We start from the raw sequence: 22,595 nt of genomic DNA, 5'->3' as shown, positions 1-22,595 counted from the left end.
AGAAGACTTTGAGCTGCAGGTTTGACAGGACAAGTTGCAGCAAGAAGGCCATTGCTAAGACATCAGAATAAGACAAAGAGGCTTGCCTGGGCCATGAAACACTGCCAATGGACTACTGAAGACTGGATGAAGGTATAATGGACTGATGAATCAAAATTTGAAATCCTCAGTTTATCACGCAGGATCTTTGTACGCCATCGAGTAAGAAAGGATGGTTCCACAGTGTGTGGCATCAACTGTCAAACTTGGAGATCAAGGGTGATGGTCTGGACTGTTTTTAATGGATCCAGGGTCGGTGACTTGTGCAGAGTAGGAGGAGCCTGAATCAAAATGGCTACCACAGCATTCTACAGCGCCATGCAATACCATCTGATATGCACCTAGTTGGTCAGGGGTTCATCTTACAGCAAGATAATGACACAAAACATAAGTTCAAGCTATTCCAAAACTACCCCAGGAAAGAAAAACAAGATGGTAAGCTTGAAAACATTTAGTAGCCAGCACAGTCTCCAGACTTAAACCCGATCAAGCTGGTTTGGGATAAACTGGACAGAAGAATTAAATCAAAGCAATCTACAAGTGCTGCACATTTATGGGGACTTCTGCAACAGATATGGGAAGAGCTTTCTGAAGAATATTTGATTTCTGTTGTAGAAAGAATGGCACGGGTGTTCAGCTGTTATATCTGCCAAAGGTGGCTACTTTGATGAGCTAAAAGTTTAAAATACATTCTATGATATCTTTTTTAACTCCAATTGCTTATTTGTACCATGCTTTCATTTCAGAGTGCAGTGAGAGATTAAACTGTATAATTTTCAATTAAATCTGGAAAAACTAGGGTGTTCTAAAACTTTTGACCAGTAGTGTAGTTGGAATCAGCCAGATACAATGAGCTCTACTTTACAGTAAAATATAAACAAACATGTTTATATCATATACTTGTGTCCATGTATCCCATTTTTATTCCTGTCTGTCCATCACATGTTGCATTGTGAGGTTATTTGTACCTGAATCACTGTGCCTAATGATAGCCAGTAATAATGCTAAGATAATGGACCATGACCTCAAATTTGATAGTGTTAAAAAGTATGATTCCACCTCTCATCTAGTGACTTTATCTAGACTTTGATAGACTTTGCTGTTTTTGTTTTGATTCACGTGATAGCCTCTACTTAGGAAGCATCATCTTAATACAAAAACCAGGAAGCACAACCAGTCAAGCTTTAAGAAGGCCATCTGTGTTGGATTTTTTGCATTACCAAAGCAATACTTTTAGATGATCCAGATAATGGAGAGTGTTGAGAAACCACAAAGACATTTTTGTCCATGATTTTAAGACTGGCCTGAAGAGATTTACAGGTAACTGTAAATGCAAAAGCGATTCTCAGAACCTGCTTTAACATGTTGTTTCATTCCCATCATCTTTTATGAATGGAACTTATGCACACAGTCAGGAACTGACCTTAGGACAATGAATAAAAAATGTTTTTACATTAATAAATAATGTATGTACAATGTAAATTTAAACAGAGTTTGGAATTTGAGCTGAAAAGACGCTGTATAATTTTGTGGTTTGTCCACAACACAACAAATACTTCTATTGTACTGACAGCAACAGCATGTACTGCCAAGTATTTGCACTACCCAGTGACCTGCATGTCGTTTCTGGCAGAGTTCCAACGCAGGGCCAATCTGGCAACCCTGCTGCTGGGACAGGTGTTATGAGGTACTCGTCGTACAAAAAAATAACTTCAGGTCTACTGAATCACCTCTAAACTTGCCTACAATTAATTACATTATATTTATGACATCAATGTGAGTAAGCATGATAAACAAAATAACCAGGAACTAAGATGTGCTGTCCATGTAACTCTGTTCCTCCCTCCCTTTCACCCATGAATGTCTTGCAGCCATCCAACTATTGACCATGTCATCACTCAATCATGTGTCCCCTTCCATCTCGTTCTATTAGATTATTGCTCATGTGGGAGGAATCAGATTTCTCACATCTGTTTCTTGCTTTCTCTGTGTCTCAACGCTACTGAAAAATGGAGCTGAAAGAAGAAACCAGAAAATTGTATATTACACCTGATACAAACGCTTTATGTTATTTTTGATAAGTACAATCCAGTCCAGTACAATCTTTAATTCATTTTGTGATACAATGATGCTCATCAGTGTTCTTACACACACACACACACACACACACACACACACACACACACACACACACACACACACACACACACACACACACACACACACACAGTAGCAACAGCTCAAAAGTGGAGCTTATTTTCTAATCCAATGCTAAAATGTGTATGTATTTATAGAACATTATTTAGATTAACACTGCATGATGGTCTATTTTCCTGTTGAATGACGTTTTTACCTTTGTTATTCTGTCCGTTTCCACAGAGTTAAAAGAGCTCAATAGTGATCCATAGGGTGTGGCCAAATCTGATGTCACATAAGAGTAAAATATGCATTTTTTAATGCATTTTTTCAATGACATGGAGGCTTCATCTTGTGTAATATGTACTTTAGTTCTGATGAAAGATGTGATTCAGAAACATTTACCTTTTGCACACGGTATCACTTTTGTCAAATGTTTCTGTTTTAAGTGCACTGCTCTGTTTGACTGTGCAGTAATCTGACTCTTGCTTCCACTGGAAATTGGTTAGTGGGCCTTCATCCAGACAAAAAAGGTTGGCTCTGTGCCCTTGTTATTGATCAGGGTCATTAGTGGCATTTTTTTATATCTGTCTGAAGAAAACCTTTGTGGTTAAATTTAGCTGAAAAGTCAAGTCATTTTTTAATGCTGTATGACTCCCTGAATGCATTTATGCCACAAAATGTCTACAGTTTGGTGTAGTAAAATGTGAGTTAAACATGGCCCTACAATAGACTTACCACTTGTTGAGTCCTGCCTCCTGCCATAAGACCATGAGCTAGCCGGTCAATGCTTAACTATAAACTAAAATATGATTCAGGCTGTAAATGAGTAAAATGCCACTGCCGGTGTGCTGAGCTTTTCCTCACACATCCTCTGAAAACTATGAATAAATGTGCTGTTTGCATTTCCTATTTTTTTAAAAATCTATTACAAGGTTGTTTTTTCCCCCCAACACTGTGATATGCAATACACACTATAATCATTACAATATTAACACAGTAATCAAATTACATATATATTAGCTCAGGTTGTTTTTTTTTTTTTTCAGATAGCTGTGTCTGCTATAAAATTAGAGAAGTAAACAAAAATCTCTGCCAGAATAGTTTTACCTAATGCTGAAGCTGGGCAGGGTAAGAAATACTGCAGAGAAACACACACACACGCACGCACAAGCTGACTAACGGGGCTACAGCAGCACTTCTCCTTCCCCACACTTGTGTTTTCTCATGTACATTTATTCATTCACTTTGCCATGATAGCTATCTTTTGGTTGTCTTTTGTTTACTTTGATTTGAGTTGATCTTCTCATTTAATTTTCCGGATTTTGCTTCCTGTTTTTCTGACGTCCTTCACCTGTGTTAATTACCTTCAGCTTAGTCTTGTGCAGAGTTTGTATCTATAGTGGTCTTTCCTCTGTGAAGATGTTCCACATGTTTGTCATAGCTAGCAATTTAAACCTACTCTGTTTAGTTCTATTTTCTCATGTGTAATTTAGTTTTTATTCTTACAGTCTTTTTGTTTCCTGGTTTTGTTTTTTGGCCATTAAAAGCTTATTTTCATTAGATGCCTCGTTTAATTGTACACAATAGATGCTTATTAGAATTTCCCTCTATCATCTTCCTTTCCACGTGAAACAGCAGCAAATGTGAGACATTCTAAAGACTGAAAAGACAGAACATTTCAAGAACTCTTAAATTTAATTCAACTTTTTGACTGATTGATCTCAGTCCACACCTCCATATGATCAATTCATATTCATCGACAACCTCTCACACGTTAAACATTGAAGTCATCTAAAGAATTTTTGACATCATAAATACTAGCAGCTTAAAGCAGTGTGGTGTACAAATTTCAAGCCTCCACAAAAAAAACAGTCAAATATGGTTAGGGTGAATGCTGGGAATCGTAGTATAGCCATGATGTGAAAGAGGGTTGTGACATTAATTTCTGGGGATGATGTTCAGTGGCAATTGCGCTTAAATCAATACTAGATGTAAGATATCTATATATCATGTATATCATGGTAAAAATGTATGTGTGTATATACTGTCCATGACAATACAACTACATTCTTAGTTGTTACATAAAAATGTCCTATTAACCATCAATGGCATAGAAAAGCTCCGCATTTATGAGCAAAACAAAGAGATAAGCTAACACATGTCTGAGAGCAACATTTCCACAGCCTCCAATACATCACAATACACCACAAAACTGGTTCTGGGAAAACTGGAAACAACAAAATTGTTTCACTGCTTGAGGTACAACCGTTCTATAAAGGAGGAGATACTGGTAGCCAGTGATGTGCAACAAAAAAGTAAACAGATGACACCACCAAGCATCATCGTAACTCTGGGGCTGTGCTCCATATGAGAGCCAAGGCAAACTGTGCATGGAATTCATTGATGCAGTTACATACTGATCGGCCTAGGATAGGATTCCAAACCAAATGGTCGTAAAAGTCCTAAAAGCAGCTAGCAAAAAAGGTCAAACCCCAGATACAAAATCCCAGGTAGAAAACATTTTATTCTGGACAGTACTGTGAAGCTCCTGTATTGTTATGAGGTTAAATAAGTTTAATTATTGTTAAACTAAAGTGTTAACCAGTTTAGCAACTTTACACTCTGACCTCAGCATTATCAGAAAACAACATGTCTGTGAAGGTTCTCAGTCATCCAGGTCATCGTACAGGACCAAGGCCACTCCTTCGAGGACACCAATGTTCACATTTTGGACAGAGAAGACAGATGGTTTGAAAGAGGAGTGAAGGAAGCCATCTATGTCCAATGTGAATGATCCTCATAAAACAGAGGCGGTGGCTTATGACACCAACTGTCTGCCATCTATAATCCAGTTTTGAGATCCCTTTCCAGACGCCTTAACGCCCACTCACATCCCGGGCCTTCTGACCTCAGGAAATCACATGATAGGGTGGGGCTAGGTTTCACAATGAGTTCACCTGAAACCTTGGCTGATTGTGACCTACACCCATTTTCACACCTTGGCTTGTGCGATTAGGTAGAAGATCATTAGGGGGTCCATTGTCCCCCTGGGAGGACACTCCCATAGGGCTTAAATATGGGACTCTCCACCATTTGATCTTAGAACTGAAGAAGCTTCTCGGATGACAGGTGAAACGTCTTCAAGCAACTTAAAGAAGTCCAGACACTTTTCTTTCTAAGCTCCTTAGACATCGGAAAACAACGCAAAAACTCATTGGAAAAGAAGGATGGAAAATGTCTTTGATTATGCTTGCACTATTAAATCCTGCTACCTTTAATCTGCACTCCCCAACTGTTCTGCAGTATTTTGTTTTGTTATTTTGTTTGATGTTTTTTTTTAATCACTAAAAATGTATTTATTGCAAATTTACTGAAGCATTGCAATATCATTATCAATATCATCTCTGTTAGCAGAGACTGAACTCTCAAAATACAGTGGAAAATACAAATAATCCAAAATAAGTCACAAAATATACACAGGCGTCTGATAATATACTTGGGTGGCCTCGCCAAGTAAAGTGTGGGAAACACTGTAATAACCACTAAACATTTTGTAGCTTTGACACAGTAAACATGTTAGCATGGGAACAGACCGAGCGCCTTGAAGCAACTGTTGTGTTGTGAATTGGTGCTACATAAATATAACTGAACTGAGCTGAAAAAAGCTTTGTCTGTAACGTTAGATGACACTTGTAGTCTTAAAGAAATATAATGACATAAATAATATTATCCAAAATCACAATTCACTCAAAAAGTCCAGAGCAGGGGTGTCAAACATAAGGCCCAGGGACCAGAACTGGTCCGGGAAAGTCTAGCCCCTAAATTGCTTTAGAAAATGTCAAGTAGGGCTTAAATATTTTGACTTTTAAACCTATTTTAATACGTTTTATAGGTTTTTCTGCTGATAAAGACCTTCCCCACAGCTTTTCATACTATACCAAAGTAACTAAATAACTGAAAGGCTCCTGTTTTTTTTACTTTGGGCTAAAGAAATTTCAAAAGGACATTTTCTGGGACTTTTAAAATTACAGGACACCAATGAGCTACTATTACTTTCTTCTTTAATTTTACACATTTATTTATTACACTTTAAGCCCAAATAGTTGTGCTGACACATTTCTTTCCTTCACTTCTTTTTCCTTTAATAAAATATCTCAGGAATTAAACGTATAGTTAAACTTTACACTGACAGAAAGGGAAGTTTCGCCAGTCTGGCCCACCTATAATCAAAGTAACCTGTGTACAGGTTACTTGATTATAGGTGGGCCTACAGGTTATGTGTACATAAAATGAGTTTAACATCCCTGGTCTAGAGAAAAGCTGCAAACTCAAGTCTTGGCACTCCACAGAACAATCCATCCACCCATGCACCCTCCCTGTGACTTCTCTGTATTTTTGGAACGTTAACTAAATTAGCTATGCATACACGATGAGTATAGTAAATTCTGAAACATGCATTACTTACAACTTTTGCATAACACTCTTACTGCACGCACAGAGACACACAGGCGCGCAGAGTAGGCAAATGGGATTACAGAGTGTGTCTGCAGGCTGTGACAGGGAGTTTGTGCGTCACTCCTGCTGAGCCAGATTAGACTGAGCTTCACCTTAGCCTTACAGGTCTGTTTGGAGTAACACACTGGCTAAACTAGACAGACACTAGTTTACTGCTCACTTACCTCTCCACTGTGCGTCTGTCTCACTGTGCTTATCCCACAGTCTTTAAATCCTCTAATATTGTCATCTTTTGTTGTGTGCACACACAAATCACATACACAAACACAATCTGTTTCATTTCAGTATTAGAGAGACAGACATTCACACACCTGCTCTCTGCCCTGGGTATCAGGGCTCCATGAAGGTGCCAGTTACAGTCCCGCTCCCCTCGCTGCTCGCCCATCACTCCACTGAAGAAGACCAGGGTGACGTGTCTTCATCTCCTGACGACAGGCACGGATCAGAATTAAGAGTTAGATTTTTATCTTCTCATCTGAAAAACTACGATTAGGGTGTGAATAATGGAGGAACGCTTTCCTTTTAGATCGGTGCATCACGGGGAAAAACAAGCAAACTGGAGATGAAATGAGAGTGGGAAACACAGAGGAGGAAGACAGAAAACGAGTCTAAGAAAAAGACAAAAACAGACAAGCAGAGAAAAAAAAAAGAAGAGTTTGACAGACAGTGCCACATGATGGCAGCGACAGGGGCTGGACAAAAGGGTTGAGGGCAGTAAACTGAGTCAAGGGAGGAGGAGTACGGAGAGACAGATGAAGCAAAAAACCACACCGAGCTCCATCACAGCAGGATGGGGCTGCCTGCATCGGCTGCATGTGCTGTTTGTGGAGTCCCACTTACCCCTGCTCTGATCCAAACACCATCCATATTTAATGAGGCCCTCACAAAGCCCTGGGAAAAGAGATGCTGGGAACTCTTCTGTCCCCTCCCTCCACTTATTCCCATCTCCAACTCCCTGCTACTCAAATTCTAATCCTTCTGCCTCTTCTCTTTCATAACTCTCACTTTCTATTCATGTCTTAACCTATTAGCCCAGCATGTGACTGTGAATTAATTTTAGTCTGAGAATGTCACAATTTCCTCATTTTTCTTAAAACAGGGAATCAGCTGTTTTGAAAAAACGACAACATGTGTGCGCTGTCATTCACTTTTCCTTCACACACACACATTCAAAAGTGAGGCTACATGTGCTCTTTGTGACTGTATGTGTGTGTGATTGTATAACTGTATGTAAGTTTTTGTTATGTGAGCGGGAAGCTGGATTTTGTGTGTGTGCGTGTGTGTGGTTGCGCATGTGTGTGTTAAAGTGCTGCAAGCATCAATAATGTATATAGATAATGCAGCCACTTCACTCTACCAACAACTAACAGGCATACCGACGCACACAAAGGAAGACAGAATGAGGAGAGAGAGAAAACGCATGAGGCTGCAAAGAACAGAAAGATGAGAAAGAGAAATGTGAGCAATATAAGGGATCAAGAGGGTTAGGGTATGACGGGCATGGAGAACATCCGGTTTGTCTACTCTGTGCTCCAGTGATTATGTAATTGATACCTCAGTAACACAAAACACTTCATTTTGAATATTTCATTATGTTTTTCATACTTTCTAAATCTGGTTTTAGGTTCGCTTGTCAGGTGATCTTGATTGAAGAGAAGTTGTTTTACACCATTATGAAAGTCACAATTCTCAGGAAACACGGGTAAGAGGAAAGATGTTTCTGGAGAGGAACAGGGTGAAACAGTGCAACGTTCTGCAAGAGGCAGGAAAACCATATGTATGTTTCATCTCTGTCCTTCATAACCAAAGCTGACTTGCAGCAGGCTCATCTGTGTGATGAAGACTAAATTTCACATTGTTTTATTCATTGATGAATGCTGTGCTACACTAATTGGTCCAGATGGATATGGCTGGGGAAGGCTGTTGAATGGGAGCCACATTTAAGCAAAACTGCAAACATCAGCAAGAATGTGGCAGAATGATGATCTAGCTTTTAATATGGGAAGTGAGACGGTAGGTCTTTGCAGAATTCCTGAGGGTGTCACTGTCACTTTGTTCGGATATGTGAAGCTCCATTCGAAAACCCTATTAAAATTATTTGTATATGGTGTAGGCAAGTACACCACCTCATGCTTCAGAAAACAATCCTGTCTTTAGTTGCAATGGGAATAATCACAAGGAGGCCCCTACTGAGAAAATGTAGTGTTTTTAAAAAGAAGCTTCATGTGGGTGGGCAACAGTGCAGATTTAGATAATACTTTTATATCCTTAAACAAAGGTGTGATATTTTTCTGACTGCTTGGGAAAAACAAACAAAAATGGCATCTTCACGATAATTATAACCATGATGTCACACATGGGCTCAAGCCCTCTGAGAAAGGGTGGGTGGGGTTTATGCAAGAAGCGTCCAAGTGTTCCTTTCCTTTGCCTGGCTGCTCAGGCATATAGACAGCTGCTCAGTTACAGTTTGACTTTTACTTTTGTCTCACCACAGTAAAACCGTAGAATTGGCTCACTGAAGCTGCAAAAACAAACTCGCTCAAGTTTAGAGATCTCTAATTAATAGCATTTATATTTGACGGTCAGTGTACAACCTACGTTAACATACAAAATATTTTCTTATAGACGGTAGGTGTACTAGCCTCTTTATGCTTTAATACTTTAGGGTGCTTTTTAGCCTTTACTGGGATAGGATGGTGGAGTGAATATGGAAAGCTGAGTAAAAAGAGCCGGGGCATGACACACAGAAAACGACCTTAGGGTGGACACAAACGTGGGCCTCTGCATTAGCTTTACAGCATATGGGAGACCTGTTAGACCCAGGGAGCTGGTGCCCTGTTTATGTTTTCTCATTAATTTTGTTTCTTTCCTTTCTCCTCTTGACATTAATGAATTATGTTCACAGCTTGAAGGGTAGCAGTGGGGACAGAATGCAATAAGGAGTTCACACACTTACCAGGATTGTGTGCAACCCCACGATTGTTAAGTGACACTTTGGGTGACTGTGTAGCATTGCGCATGCAGGTGTGGTTGTGTGTCTCATACGCTGCATGAGAAAACGTTCCAACCGTCTGTCCTTGTTCTGCTTTTCATCCAGAGTAGATACAGCACTAATCTAAGAAAAATCGGTTCCCAGATCTCCCTGTCATACACCACCGCTTCTAACTCTTCCTGAAAGGATGAACTCCACCTTATGGGTCTGCTTCGGGTCTCCTTCCAGCTGGGTATGCCTAGTGCATCCAAGTGAGATGTTCAAATCACATCAGCAGAGAGTCTACCCTGCACCCCTCTGAAATGGCAGATCTCCTCATATCTACCCAGAAACCTAACTCCTGATCAATTTTAATATTGCCACCAACTGCTTATGCCCAGGGTTAAAAGTAGGAACACAGATCGAAGACTAAAGCAACAGCTGCTCCTTTGGGCTCAGCTCTTCCTTCGCTACAGCTGCCTGCAGTAATGCGGATGCTGTGCTAATCTGTCTGTAGTAATGCGGATGCTGTGCTAATCTGTCTGTTAGGGCTGGGCGATATGGCCTAAAATCAATATCACGATAAATTGAGCAGTTAACCTCGATAACGATAAATGGACGATAACCACCCCAAGTGCCAAAAAAACAAACGGTTTGTTTTTTTTTTTTTCATTTGATGGGGCTGTGGCAGGCAGAATAGTTCCTCCAGTTATTTTGATAATATTATTCCCCCTAGACCTATTCATTGCAATTATATTATTACCACTTTAAAGGACTGTAAAATGTCACTGAAAATAAATGAAGACAATAGTAGTAACTACTTTTAGTGGTTAAGATTTATTAACCGAACAAAATAAAAAGTGTAGGATACAATATGTAACCATGCTCTCTAAAAAATGTGTATCCCTTGTAAACAAAATAGTTTAATAATAAATATGTTTCACATTGCTTATTTACAAAGTAAACAATGATTGTGCAAATGTAATGCCATCATGGACAAAGGCCTAATCTCTTCTCGCTTTGAGCTTTTTTTATGTCTTCGAATTGAATCTCATGGTTGTGCTGCAGGTGGTGGAAGAGGTTGGTTGTGTTACCTTGACTTGACGCAACAGTCTTTTTGCAGAGTTTACATTTAACAATTTTTTGATCAATATCATCCTTGTTGAATCCAAAATGTTGCCAAACGATTGATGATGCATTTTTTTTGTTAACAAGCGTCTCCTCTTCCTCCTCCACCAGCTCTACCTCCGTCGCTGCTGCTTCAACATTTAAATCGTCCTCCATTTGTTCACCCGTGTCTCGTCTTGTTACAGGTAGTAGAGTCATGTGACTCCACCCCGTCAAGTCTGTAACGTAGCACAGCGTCTTAAAGGGACATGAACATCGCCAACCTGCACATGCCTTTTCTTTTTTTTTTTAAATACCGAATTTACCGACATGGGCAAAATGACGTCGATGAGAGTCATAAATTTCGGTAACGATAAATTTTTGATATATCGCCCAGCCCTACTGTCTGTCAATTTCCAGTCTTCCCCACTCATAAGAAAGTCTCCAAGGTACTTAAAACTCTGCCACTTGGGCAATCCTTCCTTTTCCAGCTGAGATACAAAGCCTTGTGCTTACAGGTGCTAATTCTTATTCCCAGGTGCTGTGCACTTGGTTGTAAACCACATTTTCCTCACAATAATAAACAAGACATGCAATTTACAATAAATGTCTGTTCTACATTCAGGTTGGTGCACATACGCACAACATGGTGGCTAAGTAGTTAGCACAGTTTGCTCAAAGCAAGAAAGTCTCAACCTGAGTTCAAACCCAAGTGGGGCCATTGGATGTAGAGTTTGCATGTCCACTTGTGCTTGTGTGGATTTTCTCCAGGAATGCTGGTTTATGCTATCTACATCAGGGCAGTCTGACAAAAGAGAATTTTAATCTTAAGACTTCCTTCTTCTGGTTAAATGAAGGTTTTTTTTAAAAGTTACCATAGAAGGCTACCTAGGGTAATGTATCTTTACCATCAATGCAGGGTTTGAGCCAGTGGTGGGACTTTTCCATACAAAAACACAACTGCTAAAATAACTAATGTGTCTTATTACCTACTGTTGTCATAAAATTAGGTCAAAAATTTTAAATAATTGAGAACCAGGATAATGTATACTATCACTGAACCTGTTCAGCTGATGTTGTTTCACTTATGTATCTGAATTAGGATTTATAGTAAGTTAAATTCTCTGTATATTAAGGACATCGTCTCTTGCTGGTACAGAGTGTAAAGTGTTAAATAAGCTCCCTTGTCACCTATTGTGTGTGCAGAGATGTACCTGGGGCAACACCAGCTCTGCTGTTCTGTCTGTGCCTCAGAGCTGGTGTACTAGCAGGTTGACAGCCTCGAAGCTGCCAGTGCTAACAAGCTATCTGATGGCTTATACACAAAGCCAGTATCTATGCTCCCCATCTATTTAATGCACTAGTATTATTTGCTGAGCTAACCTTACATAAAAGTAAATACAGCGAGAGCCAGTGTGCGACAGCCAATATGTGCAGCAGAACATGTTGAGGTTTGCTGTGACATTTAAATAAATGCATCGTTTCTGCTGCACTTCTTGAAAGATAACTGGCCAGATGACCAGCCGTTCTTTTAGAGGAATTTTAGAGATATTTCTGAGGAAGACAAACACACCAAACTGAGAGGAGGCTTAGATTTGCAGTGCAATTATAAATGTTAAGTCCGCGGGCTTTGATTCAGACACATTTATCTTTGATTTCCACTCTGTCAATGAAGTAAAGTGGTGTTCCTGACAACTTCTAAAATGGAATACAAGGTTAGACATGAGACAACATGTGTATTCTTATCTACTGAATGCTGCAAAGATGTTTCTGTTTATTTGATAAGCACGTGGTTTTGTGAACTGACCGACTCCATTAGTCCCAAGGAATTATCCGTGAGAAAGAGACAAATAGTGACATCACTTCCTGTTCCTGACATTACTTTATGTTGATTATCCACTTAAGCGGACTGCGTTGGGTAACTTAAGTCCTTTAATGAGGATGATGCTTTTTAAAATGGCTCACCTGATCTTGTCAGTATTTACTTTTGTTGGTTGGGTCCACCCATTTGAAACAAATATTTACTCTTTACAGTTGCTGTGCCGACCCCTGTAGACAGCTCAGATGTATAAAAACACTCTACTTTGAATAATATTTTGTTTTTAATGAAACTATTCCCATAATTATGTAATGTTGTGATTGTGTTGGACTGTGAAGCCTGTCTCAAAAGAGCATTTGCTTATGCTCACCAGCCACAACACCACTACCACAAGGCAGCAACAGACCTTGAAGGCGCCTACATGGTAGTCTAGCCAAGGAAGGGAGTAGGCAGTAATACACTTCTACAGCACACTATTAAGACTGAACTGCAGGAGAGACCCTCAAAGATCTGGTAGATGAATATTGTGCAACATCAGCTACCACTGATGAGCCACTGCTGATCAATCCATGTAAAAGTTCTCACTTTTCCTCCTTCAAGAAATGTCTTGATGATGAAAGGCTCTTTTCCAGTCATCTTGGGGACAGTTGAAGCAAAAACTGAGTAAGTTTCAGTTTTTCGGAGGGGTGAAAGCACACAGCTGTACAGAAAATAACATGAGTCATAACAATTAAAAGACTCAAGTGTTGCACAATCATCTTTTTTGTCAGTTATTTCTTTATTGTTGGAAGCCAAATAACGGAAAATTGAATTACCTAGCGCTAACTAACAACTAAGGCTACGTTCACACTGCAGGTCTTAATGCTCAATTCCGATTTTTTGATCAAATCTGATTTTTTTGTCTGCTTGTTCACACTACAAATAAAATGCGACAGCAAACGCACTCTAGTGTGAACCCTCAAAGCGGCCCGCATGCACAAAAGAAGACGTCACACACAACGCGCTCTGTTTAGACCCAGAGCAAACAGTATTGTTTGACTGATGGCCCTTAATATAAAGACTTCGGACTTTACGTTTCCCAATTTTTGCTTTAAGTTATTTTGTTATTTACATAATAATGTAAATAACCTAATAATTATCCTTATTGGTGTTTTAGAGAGGAGCGGTGCTTCAAAGGATAGTTGCAGATTTCTGTCAGAATCTGCAGATTATACAGTACAAATAAAATGTTCACGTTTCTCCAACGTTGTCTTCCCAACAGTTTCACTAACATCTACACTGGATGGCCAGGAAGCGTTCACGATGTCTTATCGGGCGCTTCTCCGGAGCTGATGATTGGCGTCTGTCTCGTGTCAGTGACGTAAAAGACGGATTTAATGCGACCTGACCATTCAAACAGCAGTCGCTTTCTAAACCATCGGATATTTATCGGATTCAGTACCACATACGAAAGTGACCCAGATCGGATTTGAAAATATCGGATTTGTGCCGTTCACACTGTCATACCATGATCGGATATGGGTCGCATAGGGTCAAAAAAATCGGATTTGATGCGCTTTCGCCTGCAGTGTGAACGTAGCCTAAGTTAATTTTAAAAGCACAGGATGTGCAAATCAGGCTTCAAGTTACCAGATTATTATTACGCTTTACTGGACAAGAGCGACATCACATCACACTTCTAGCTCATAGTTACCAGATTTTATGTGGATAAAGAAAAACCTGTGCAGAAGAAGCTCAAAAGTGTCAAACTGCAGATCTTATTTTGCGTAGTCAACTTGCAAGAGAAGTAATGTTTAAGAAACTCATTTCTGGAGAGAATGTGACTTTAAGTCGGCATCTGCAACCTTCAAGTCATTCATACTTAGAATTGCATAGTATGCGTAGTATTTAAATGTAATTTCATTACAAAAAATACCCATGCCATATTATGCATTTTTTAAATATAATTAGTAATTAGAATTGCATGACTGAGGATTAGTCGATGACATTTTCTTTACATCTTTAAAATATGGTGTCCTGTGCCGCACATTTTTGCAGAAATGGAGGACTATTTAGGAGTAACTACTGCTGTCATGGTTCCTCAGTTTTTTCTTATGTTCTGACTTTCTGTGTTCTTTATCCAAGTCTGAGTTATTATTATGAGTGTATTCTAGTTTCTCATTGTTTCGTCATCTAGTTCATTATTTCCAGTGTTTCCTAGTTTAGTTTTTCATGCTTCTAGTTAGCCTCGTATCTTAGTTACCTCTTGTTTATCGGAGTCTCGTGTGTCCTTCCTAGCATCCCATGTATGTAGTAGCTCATGTCTCCAGTTTGCTTACATTTTGTGTATGTCAAGTTTGTGTGTCTTAGTCTGTATCTGTGTTTATACTTCATGTTTTATTTTGGTTAGCTTGTGTTCCTTGTGTGCTATTTTGAGTTTTGCTTCCTTTGTCTCATCTGCTATGATTCTGTTCAGCTGTGCCTTGTTTCCCGAGGTGTCTCAGTTTCCCTGATCGCCCTGCTGTGTCTATCAGAATCCTAGTCTCCTCATGTCTTTTGTCAGAGCATCTATCATGTTCCTGTGCTTTCTATGCCTGTTCTCTAACCCTACTGACTCTTAGTCCAGCACTTAGTGTCTCAGGTTCTAGTCACTTTAGTATTTACTTTGTTGAGCATTATGCCTTTATTCTGTATCTTTGTTTTCAGCTTTTGTTAAATTTATCCTGCCTCCAAGCATCTGCATTTTGTCCAGCTCACAACCCATGATCTGCATACCCACAGATCTTGATAGTTGTTGCTTGTAACCAACAGGTTTTTTTTTTTTTTTTTTGTACTGCCACAAAGCAAGGAACTCGACAAAAAATGTCAGACATACTATTCATGAGTAAACAAAAGTACAACAAAAAAGAAAATAATTATCTTCACTAAAAGTGTTTTGAGATGTTTAAACATAACTATTATCTATAGAACTCTTTTTCTGGTATGAGATATAGTAATTTGGCAATCCAAAGTATTCCAATTACTTAAAAAAAACAATCAATTGCATTACTAATGTCAAAAAATTAATTTGTCCTAAACAACTGGTTGCATTTCAAACTGCTCTGACCCAACTCTCGTCCTATCTGCTAGATGTTTGGTGGCTTTTCAGTGCGTCACAGTATGCGTGTGAGACATGGTGAGTGTCAATATACTGGACAAAACTGTGACATTCAGCCAAAAGTTGAGTGACCTTATGTCTCTAAGCTCAAACATGCAAACATATGCACGTCTGTCAGCTTGCTCTGCCTGTGCTGTAAACTGTCACAAAGTGCTGAAATGCAAATTTTCCCCACTTTTTTTCTACAGCTGTATGACGGCCTCCAGTGTAATATAACAAGACAATGGAGTGAGTCCTAAGAAAAAGCTTAAAATACTCTTTATGATTAATGATGTCATGTCATATTTAATTGTACTACTGCAGGAAAATATATTTTTCCATGAATGGGTTCTAAAACATCATCAGATCTTCTCCTAAAACCAAATTAAACAAAGAAATCAAAAATATTAGATTTGGTTATTTATTTATAGAAGAAAATCCAATATTAAATATCTGTCAGAGGCAAATGTATGCAAATCTCAAGGACTAATGACTAAAGGTGATAATGTTTTTTGTTCATACACCAGCTGTAGGTACATAAATGCAGGTATAATAGACAATGAGCCATATATTTTATGTTTATGTGCTTTAAAACGAATGGCATGTTATGCTCTGTATATCTTTTGTTTTGCAGCAGCAATAATATACTCAAGTGTAATCCCACAACTGAAACACCACATCCCATTATGCTAAACTGCCCAGAATCCCACCAACACTCAAATGAAGATCAGATCTGAAGTAAGAAAAATTTCTACTAACTCAGCAGACAGACAGCTGTCAGCATGTGATCCTCCCTATCCAGTAAGAAATGATGGAATGATGGATACAGTAAAAGCGCTTAGAGAACTACTTCTGCTGTTGCTGGATAACTCTTTAATCAGGTGTTTCACACTGAAGCCAACGTGTCTAAAAGGGCCGTCTTTATGGCAGAGGAGATTAGCGTTGACCTAAAACCTTTTAGACCTCATTAGAACAGCCATCCCGAGGTTGAGATTCACCTCTCTGCAGTAAGAAGCTGGGGAGTTTTTCGCTTTCTTTGCTTCGAATTTTCCAACGACTTCATATTCTCAGATGTTTGGAGAAGCCTTTTGAAAGGATTTATCTCTTTCAACGTTTCAAGTAGCTTAACTACAGCACAATGTGAAGTCAGAAAGACAGCTGAGTTTTGGGAATGAGGGTTCAAAAAGTCTCATCTCGGGCTGAAAATTCATCTCATATTTTTTAGCTGGTTGTAAAGATTTAAGGCTCTGACTGTGAAGGAGGAGCTGAGGGAGATTACATTTGGAACTAAAGTTGAAGAGTGTGCTTCTTCTCAGTATAGGTGAGAAATTTCATTTTAAGCACTTTTTAATGGTTTAAACAGTACTACACACCAAACCTCAATGACAGAACAAAAGTGCCGAAAGGCCTTTGAAGTATCCCCACACACCATTTTTGCCTGATCAAGTTTAGGCACATGTGCACACAGAGAGGTTGACGGACACACCCGAGTTTTCACTCGCTATTAAACTTGACAAATAGGCAGCATCAAAAATGTAGTCAAGCCTAAAAATAACATCATAAATTAGTAAAGCCTGGGAGAGCCTTCACAACGCAGCCGGCCCCACAGTCTTCTTCAGTTTCAATCCTGAGCATCAGTGCACGCATTGTATTAGTGTGTCTGCACAAAACGAATCGATTTTGGGACACACAGTCCAGCAGCAGCAGACTGTGCCACCTATAAGCCAAACACAGTGGCATCAGCCCAGTCTCTGTGAAGGCTGAAGCATGATGCAGCAAAATATCTGGAGACACATCTTACTGTAAAATGCATGTAGCTGTGTGTGTGTGTGTTTCTGGTTGCAGTGATGCATTAGTAAAACACATTTTCATTTCACACAGACTATGCACTATTAGTCTATTCATCAATTCTTTAGCAGCAGTTGAACACAGAAACTGAGCGACTCCCAGTGCTTTAAAAGCAGCCTGGGAATGTCTCTTTAATGAATGGAGTGGAACTTGTGGAACATTAGGGACGCCTTCCAGCCCTTTCTACACAGTCTACGTCTCAGATTGTTGCTGAAGCTTTAAAAAAAATCCCTCATCCACCTGCCTCCGCCCCTCCATTATCTGACTGAGATGGATTTAAACAGTTGAAGCTGTGAATGGGTGCCATCTTTCACCTGCACTCTTTAAGCTGCGTGTGTTTTAAGGGGAAAGATCAGAGGAAGTTAATGAGACTTCTAAATGTGGCAGATTAACTTTTCTAATTAAGAACATGAATTGAAAATTAAACCTTTACTTTTATTTGCACTGTGAAACTAGCAGGCTAACAATAAGCAAGTTTATTTTTTTTTCTTATTTGATTTTTAAAACAAATGTCCAGCCAACTGAGCCAAAGCACCGTCTTATTCGCTTCGAGAGCTTGCGCTCATGCACGTAAGGGAAATAAAGGTAATATCGGTGCACAGAAAATGTTTCTACCACCTCTATGTGTGCTCAGTGTTCATCCTGGTTGGCTGTAGGTAGGTGTAAAGACCTTACCGAGTAGCGGGTTTCCGCTCTCTAATCCCCTCCTGAGCGCAGGGCGGGCCGTCCCGACCGTCCTGTACGTGGAACAACTTCGAAAAGCGCCGCAAAAAACCCCGCCGCACCTCGAAGAAGTGCAGTTAATCCATATCACCTGGGTGTGGGCAACGAGAGGCTCGAAATCCCCCACAGAAAGCAAAAGTTGCGTTTGACGAAAGTCCCCGCGCAGGTGAGCGCGTGTGATGCGGATGGGGTGAGGCGCGCGCAGCTTAGGCGATGGTAATCCTCTCTCTCTGTCTCTCTTTCTCTCTCCTCCTCTCTCTGTCTCTCTCTCTCTCTCAAACACTCACAGGAACTTTCAGCAGTGATGTCAGACTCCGACATTAACGAGAAAACAAACAGCGAAGAAACGTACAGCGCGAGCTCCCTCTTGTTTGCACACCTGCATCTCTTTGTATCTTTTGTCCGCTTGCGCGCATCCAGTGCTGCCATACAAATATGCCGAATACTGATATACAAACAGGGCGGGGGGACTGGGTTCAAACAATCACAGAAAACCTTCCTGTGCTTTATTTAAACTGAGAAGCCACACACCACACACGACCAGCTGGCTTAAGATAAGAAAGAAGTAGTGGAGATAACTAAATTGTCCTCTTTCGCCCTCTGCTGGCGTTTGTGTTGCACGTTTGCACGTTTGTGTTTCACCTCCTGAAATATCCAAGGCTAGGTTTGCATGTTGTACTTAATCTTTTCATTTCCACCTGTTTTGTTAAGTATCCCCAAACAGCAGTAGCTCTTTTGCTATAAAACCACAAAAATAAACAGCCTCTGTGGATCACATGTCCAAATTACAGTATTACAAATTACAGTATTAGCAGCTGGACAACCTAGAGGGACTTTAAGTAAAAATATCAATGTTATAAAAAATATTAATATTTTATGGTGCATTTTAATGTAGTAAGCAAGTCTGGTGACAGATACACTAGTAAGGCGAATGTATAGCTGTGTATAGATTCTTAAAGACTCCATACCTCTACTGTGGGGATAATTGTGTGTTTTGATGGTGCCCATGGAGTGTACAGGTTAAAAAAACAATCCATCTAAATTCTCCGATTTGTTGAATCTGAAAGCCATAGAATTTTATTTATTTGTTTTCATCAAACCAGTCACTCAACACATTATGGATAAAGGAATAGAAATGTTTCATCACAGGATAATGGCAATGACTCAGAACCACTTTGTGCTAGTTTAAATGCTATTTGATGGAAACTTGAGCGCGTAAGGGTCCCAACAATTAGCAATGACTGTTGTCATCTGAAATTAAATGTGCATCAAGTATGTGTCCAGTTTTTGTTCTTCACTCATAATGAATCCAGCATTTTGAACTCAAACATACAAACAACTTTATGGAGTGAAAGATGATGCACATAGTGATGCTGAGCAGCAGTTCACAACAACAATCAACTTATGGTACTTTATACTGTAAGGTAGAGACCATACAATCAGACAATCCCCTATGAGCAAGTACGTTGAAGTGATGAGAAAGGAGATTTTCCTTTAATAGGAAGTTAGGGGTAACCTCAGCATGGGGCTGAGGGATTAAAAAAGGAGCATAGTAAAATAATAAACAGGAGAAAACACATACTACAGACTACACAAGATTATGCAAAGATCCATGATGTGTAAGCATCATCAAGGAAAACAATTCAGGATCACGGAAGATCTCATAGCAGCCCGAGCTTTTTGTACTTTTCTCACAGATTTCCTTTTTTCAAACTTTATTTTTTTCACATATGAAAATACGAGCTCATTAAAAAAAAATTGTTATCCACTACATCCAGGTTCATGGATGTAGTGGACGAAGATATGCGGAGGACTTTTATGACAGAGGATCTGAGGATCGGGTGCAATGGAGCAAGCTGTTCCACTGTAGCGACCCTTAAAGGGAGCAGCCTGAGGAAGAAGAAGATCCTGTAGTGGTGCAAATATGCAAACAGGGATTAACAATATCATCATCAGGAGTGGAGCAATGTTGAAACAGAGTGGAGAGGTGCTTCAAGACATTACAGAAAATTTAAAATTCAAATGCAGAACCAAGATTTGTGCCTCATTTAAAATGCAGGTTAGGCCAACTTGGGGTTAGAATCTTGCCCAAGAATATCTGGCATGCAGATTGGAGCAGATTGAACCACCAACCTTCTGATTAGTAGGTTACCCGCTCAATGTATGGGCTACGGCCACCCATACAGTAACCGTCGTGTAGTTATATTTCTCGGGAGGTGCACGTTCGGTTACGCGTAGGGTTAACATGTATGTCATAAGCCAGATTCCTCACAGGAGTCTAAATCACACATTAGTATGACAGTAAGCATAAATTATGTACAAAAGGTATATAATAGCTTCAATATTATCTAATGTTGTAAAGATAAAAACATTTCCAAATGAAGATGTTTCCGTGTTGAATTAAAAATAGATGAATTGATTTCCTATCAGCTGGGAGTAAACACAAGCAGAGAAACCCCTATTTTAAATTACAGTAAGAACAGAAAGAAAAAGCTCCTTTAAAAGTCCAGCGCACCAGCATGTCTGAATCAAAGGCGCCATCGAGTGCAAGATCAGATAAAGTAAGAAGGAGAAAAGGGCGAGTAGCTTTTGGATAGCATGTGGACAGTTGGTGGTGGAAATTGAACCATATGTAAACTTAATGGTTCAGCGTTTTCCCCCCTCCTCCACATGGTTCCTTGCATCTTCATCAGGAAGCTCCTGAAACTCTGCTGCTGATGGTGGATAAAGCCCAGCAGGCTTGATTTGGTTTGAACTCGTCTTTTATTGATTCCATCTCTTCCAGCACCCACACCTCCACCATCTCTGGGCAGGTCTAAATCTCGCTCCCTAATCGGCTGCAGATGTGTGGCTTTGCCTTGCTATGCTGATGTTACACTGACCCGCTGCACCACCTTGTGATTTAAAGTGGTATTACATGAGAGTGCAGCACACCCCTATTTCAAAGTCAGTTAATATCTCTGCAGCACAACATACAAATGTCTTGAACATAAGATAACAGCAGTTATTTTTTTTCACATTCTGTTTGTAGTTTTAATATTTTTTACAAGGTGTTTATAACTTTTTAAATAACCTTGCTTGAATTTTTGCTATAAGTAAAATGCATAAGTTGTCATTATAACATAATCTTTGTGAATTCTGTTAACTTTTAGGGGATAATGTAGATATAAAATGTAATAAATGCAACAACTTTCACACGAAACAGTTATCATACAATCAATTTACACATCTGGCCACAAGATGTCAGTGTTACACAACTGCGCTGCTGCTTCCACACCATCTATTTTTTTCCTCCCCTCTCTCCCTCTCACTTTGCCCCACTAACACACACATTCACAGGTCTCACATGCAGATTTAGCACTTGTACAGCCTCCACGCTGCTTTTATTAATAATATCATAACCACACAGTCCACTTCCAGTCACCGCTCAATCCCCTTCATCCTCTGCAGGAAGCCCACACTGCCACGCACGTCTACTCTAATTTAACAGAGATTAGGAGAGGAAGCCCTTTTGTTGCTCTTGCACCGACCCCCCCACTCCCTGCTTTGTGGTCGGTTTGATCTCTGTCCTTGGCCATCAGCTGGTGGACAGAACTATTTTGGGTGGGTGCAAGGGGATTTTTGGCCTGTTCATTGTCTGAGTCACAGAAATTTTCAACTAGAAAAGAAACATGGAGGATGCAGTAAGGGTGGAAGCATATTCTGCCATTAAAATTAGATAAATTATTGTATTTTATCTACATGGAGTAATAACAGTATGGTTTTCTTACATATACAATACAATACATTTCTCCCCTTGACCAAATGCTCCATAGTTTCAAAACAAAGTCCAACAAACTTTGACTACAGAACTAAGCGTATACACATTCTCATTGCTTCCTTTCCCCTTTTTCTCTCTATAAGAAGATGAAAAGATCTTTCATGTTGTTTCCTCTTGTTGCATTATTTATTGCTGTGTGGTGCTTTATTAGCCGGTTTCATCTCAGATTTTGCAGGCTGTTTTGGGGGGAAGCCTTTGAAATGTGTTTCTGACTCCAAACAATCCTTTTCCCGTTTTCTCTCAATTGCTCCAGTCGCCTTCTCTCTCATGATAACAAAAAAAGAAAACCCTAGATTTTCAAAGCGAATTGAGCTACCCTCTGAAGCCAAAATCCATTCAATACTGTCCTAAGGAAGGGAGATGTTGTTCATGGCTGACATGAAAGAAGAACAGAGGACCCTCTTTGTCATTAGCCTTATTAGCATCATTAGTGGAGTATGGATGAACTTCAAATGATTGGCTCGGAGTTATTTGTGTTACCACAGAAGCAACATGAGTA

At 39.7% G+C, this 22,595-nt stretch overlaps 1 protein-coding gene across 1 annotated transcript in view; it reads right to left on the bottom strand.

The window, feature by feature from the left end:
• LOC134629515 (FERM and PDZ domain-containing protein 1) overlaps window positions 1–18,496 on the bottom strand; it is a 52,124-nt gene extending 33,628 nt beyond the window's left edge. Inside the window, exons 1-2 of the mRNA XM_063476901.1 lie at window positions 18,229–18,496; window positions 7,005–7,118 (exon numbers count right to left, since the gene is read on the bottom strand). The gene's annotated coding sequence lies outside the window, so the exon portion shown is untranslated. The remainder of the gene's footprint in view (window positions 1–7,004; window positions 7,119–18,228) is intronic.
• Window positions 18,497–22,595: the final 4,099 nt, after the last annotated feature.

The sequence above is a fragment of the Pelmatolapia mariae genome, linkage group LG6, assembly GCF_036321145.2.
Source record: "Pelmatolapia mariae isolate MD_Pm_ZW linkage group LG6, Pm_UMD_F_2, whole genome shotgun sequence".
In the NCBI taxonomy this organism is placed as follows: Eukaryota; Metazoa; Chordata; class Actinopteri; order Cichliformes; family Cichlidae; genus Pelmatolapia; species Pelmatolapia mariae.
The sequence above is the reverse complement of the archived record's forward strand: the minus strand, read 5'-3'. Positions and strand labels throughout refer to the sequence as shown.